Source organism: Gouania willdenowi, chromosome 21, assembly GCF_900634775.1.
Source record: "Gouania willdenowi chromosome 21, fGouWil2.1, whole genome shotgun sequence".
Lineage (NCBI taxonomy): Eukaryota > Metazoa > Chordata > Actinopteri > Blenniiformes > Gobiesocidae > Gouania > Gouania willdenowi.
In genome coordinates, this window is record NC_041064.1 from 37598947 (window position 1) to 37603494 (window position 4548).

The following is a 4548-nucleotide window of genomic DNA, read 5'->3' on the forward strand; positions in this document are numbered from 1 at the left end:
GTATTATTATTATTTCTCATTTGTGTAACAAAGTGTGTAAATCTGTCAGGGTCTCTTATGTTTTGTTTGCGTGAAACGCTTTTGGTCCTTTTTTATTTTTTTTGAGAATCTTTGTGAATTCTGTTTTTGAGTCTAGTTTCATGTGTTTAACTCTTGTGTTTCCAGATATTCCTGCTCGTGGCTCCTCCTCCCTGTGATGTCGGTGTGTTTGGGTGCAGTGATTAGCCCCCCCCTGTGGCCCATCCCAATCAGGCCTCCTGCACTATTCAGTGTTTGGACACAGTATAGTTGCTGGTTCATTGTCATTGTTATTTATGCTCTGCTCTAAGTTTTCCTTGTGCCTTTTTTTGATTTGATGTTTTTCTTGCCTCGAGCATTAAACATGGACTTATGAACGTTATCTCTGCTGCTGCATCCATCTGTCTCTGCGTTTGGGTCCAACACCATCACAACTCCAAATTGTGACCAAATCTTTAGTCTGAGGTTGTTTTTACTTTGGACTTTGCATTGATCAGCTCCTCTGTCAGTCCTGCACCAATGTTTGGGCCTGTGTGTGATTCAAATATGGCTCATGACTGGTCTGTTTCCATACAGAAACGTGCTGACCGTGGTGTTTACATGATGGAGGACAACGTGGAGTTAGTGGATGCTCTGCCAATACTGCATAGTCAGAGCAGCTACGGGAAGCAGGAGGGTCAGATATCATTGCGTTCCTTTGTGTTCTTGAATTTGTTGAATTTTATTTAGCTATTTTTTTTTATATTGTAACATTTTGTGCTGCAAAATGTTGTTACATTTGTCATAAATACTGTTATTTTGGACACATTGGATAGTTTTTAATCCTGGAGGACTGCCCACTGTTGTGTTTTAAATATAACATAGTAGATGATAAGTTATTGTCCATAAGGTTTAAAATAATAATACATTTATTTATAGAGTGCTTTCAATCAAAGTGCTGTATATCAAACAGATCAGCCATTAACAGGTCCCCAACTTTTTGTGAAAACCAAGTACATTTGTCATTCCCATAATAAATCTTCTCTTGTAGATGTAGCCGGCGCTCCTCCAGGTCAGCCATCTTTAAATCCACCTCTGTGTCCTGCCTCCTCTTCTTTTTCCTGGATCTACAGGGGTTTCACTTGGCCCTGGAGCCGGAGAAGTGCACGGGAGAGGTTGAGGTGCTGCCGCTGGATCCGGAGCCGGTAAATTTGGCATAGAACATTGGGAGGGCTCGGAGGATGTCGGTGTGGAGGCCAAGTCGCTCTCTGATGCCGTCTGTTTTAATGAAACACACAGTGGGAGCAGTGAGAACACACACTGTAGGTACAGATAAAAGGCGGGAGAAACAAGAAACACGTACCTTTTGTCTGTATTTTTTTTATGTGGGGGGAAGGGAACATGGAGGAAAGACACAAGGTAGGAAATGGAAAGGGTAGGGAAGAGTTGATTATTTTAAAGTGAGATGTGATGTTGTAGTTGTAGTTGTGTTTATTATGTTGTGTAATCAAACTAGTCTGGTGACCAGTGTGAAGCGTAGGTATAATGGTGGTGTCTGTGGACAGAGTGAGTGGTAATACCTAGAACAGGTATTTAGGATCAACCTGTCCACACGTAGCAGGGTATCCTGCAAAACTGAAACATTTTTCTCCAATTTGCCCGATCATCCACACGCAACAGGATGTTTTTCATGAAAAACAAAGGTTTATAAAAACTCTGTTCAAAGTGTGGATTTGAGGAAAACGTCGACTATGCGTTTGGAAACACTGTAAAAAAAATCAGTAAAATTTACGGGTAAAAACTGTGAAACCATGACAGTAAAAAACTGTAAATATAAATAATGGGTTTTTACTGTTTATATAACATTAAAATCATAGTAAACTTGTTAATCATGAAAAAACTGTAATGATTACATTTTTTCTCTTTAAAATATACATTCCCTCTCTCTTGCACCGTTTTTTTAACTGAAAAAAATACGTATAACATATTGCACTCGAGTACTGTATTTTGCAATTATTTTTTAATTACAGCTAAAAGTCAATGTGAAAGTGCAACAAGACACAACAGTAAAAAATATGCAATTACTATTAATATATATTAACTTTAAATAATATCGATTATATATTATTAAAACTAATTGAATTTAAAAACCTCTTTTTCAAAGGAGTCCTGTGGTCTTAAAACATGATTTTTAAAAGCATCTCAAATGTAACAACAATGCTAAAAGATTAAACAAGTTTCCACAGTTAACGCGGCTGAATTTGAACTGGCCAATCAGTGCACTGCTTCTGTCTCCGGTTCGGCAACCGACACAGTCAGCCTCCCGCGCATGCGCTGATTGTGATTACAGCGCGAGTGAGTGGAGTCGGCTGGAGTGACCCGTTCCCGTTGGACATGGACATGGACATCAAATCCTGACGCTGCAGTTTGAAGTCCATGGTTGTAACCGAGAGCTTCTTCACCTGCCGTCTTGAGTTTCTTGGTGAGTAACTCAGCACACATCTTTGAAGACGCTACACTGTAGTCCGTAAACCTTATGTAATGACATTTAGCCGCGCGTTTATGGGTATACAATTCTTATAACAGCCTGGGAAAGCCTATTAATTCAAGTTGGCATTGTTTTAGAAAATACATTTGTGTTCTTCTTTAGTCAGGAGTCATAAGAAAGCGTTTTGCACTACTCTGTAACACAGTGTAGGTTTTCCCGCCGAGCGCCAAGCTAAAGCGGGGCCGTCTATGTGCTGAAGCCCGAAGCTAACCAGGTTGCTTATGTTTGAATGCCACGTTATAGGTTGACAAAATGTATTCTTGTAATATATGTGGAGAAAGCGTCCAGTCTGTGAAAGCATATGTGTTACACTGTAGATTGCACCGCAATGAACCCCGACTTATTTTCAAATGTATTGGGACCAGTTGTAAGCAAGTGTTTTCTGGATATACAGCTTTAAAGTCACATTTCTATCGTCACCATAACAGGACGCCAACAACTGCTCAGGATGTGACCTTAACGTCATTGAAATGCACTGTATCTCTTTGTGAACGACAGTGTGAGGGAGCCAAACATTTGGTCGCTCATTTAAAGGAGCACATAGCAGAAGAGCGCCATGTTGCCTGCCCAGTGAGAGAATGCCAAAGTGTGTTCAGTGCTAAACCGTCATTTACCTCTCATATGTCCAGAAAGCACAGAGACTGGTCAGAAAATGTGATTTTTACATCCATTCAGTAGTGCATAGTGTGTTAGGATGTGATTTGGGACACACCCGATATTACTTATTTAAATGTCCAACCTGAAATCCCCTTTAAAGTATATTCTCTTCATTTCTTTATTCTTAGGTTCCTCCTGCTTTGCTGCTGAAACGTATATGTTGAGCATAGACGGAGAGATTGTCAACAACTACATCACTTCCTTCACATATGCCATCTGCTTGATGTTTGGAAGTTACTACTGCTTCAACATACACTACCCAGTGGAACTACGGTCAACACTGGAGTTCCTCCAACGGTAAAATGCATTTTTGTTATACTCCCAGAAATTGCAAAGCATTTGAGTTTATGCTTGTTTGTTTTTGTTTTCAAGGTGCTTCTTTTCAATAAATCCTGAGAAAGGCACCAAGGTGGAGTGGAAAAAAAAAAAAGTGTTTGCAGTCAATCCTCGAGTGTTAACACTAATAACTGACCTCGTTGACCATGAGTGGACCTACCAGTGAAGAGGTCAGTGAAAATAATGCAAAAATGATAAGTCTTCAGGGACTGAGGGCCTTCTAGTTTACAAGGATTTTCAATCACTGGACTGGATTGTGTTACAGAGTAAAACTGCTTTTAACGGTGCACATTTTGTTTGTGCTTTTACAGATCCATCAACCCAAGCTCCATCCTGGCATGCTCCTCAAGTGTTTTCTTCTTTCTCCTCATCCATCGGTACATCATTCTCATTGTAAGACTTTGTTATTCACTGGCTCCAGTGATGATTGAAAGGTACACTTTCTGTTCAATAATGTGCAGCAGTTTTATTGTTGTCTAACTTGTTTGTTAGACCTTGTTCGTGTTGAGCTTTCCTGCTCTGGTTATGCACTTTAAGCATGCTTGTTTCTGGGTGAAAATCTTGTTTAAAAAAGTTATTGAATTGACATTGTAAAATTTCAAGTGAAAGTACATCTATAAGGTTCAGTGTTAAAATAACAAAACTGACAAAAATTGTTGCTTCAAACTGCTCATCTGCGTTTTATTTTTGACTGATTGATCTGTAACTTTCTAGAGTTTTAGAAGTCTGTTAACGTCAGTTGTAAGGCCACATTTGTAAAAACAGTGGAGGATCCCTCTAAATGATGCATTTGTTTTAGCTTGATGTTACCCCTACTCAGGGATGATTTTTCTTTAATAATATGAAACACACTGTTATTGAGTGTTTCAGCATTTTTTTACAGGGTTAGGGTTAAAAAATAAATTTTTTGATTGAGAATTGTTCCTACTCATGATTGATTTGTGACATGTATTAATTCTGAAATTATGTTTGTTTAGAAACTCAAAGATAAAAAAAAAAAAAAAATAAAG

The 4548-nt window shown here is 38.8% G+C and overlaps 1 long non-coding RNA gene across 1 annotated transcript; it reads left to right on the top strand.

Annotated features, from left to right (window-relative positions):
• Positions 1–2351: 2351 nt before the first annotated feature.
• On the top strand, positions 2352–3943 carry LOC114455623 (uncharacterized). The gene is made up of 4 exons (XR_003672747.1): positions 2352–2479; positions 3331–3499; positions 3575–3708; positions 3850–3943. It is a non-coding gene; the product is annotated as an uncharacterized LOC114455623 (long non-coding RNA).
• Positions 3944–4548: the final 605 nt, after the last annotated feature.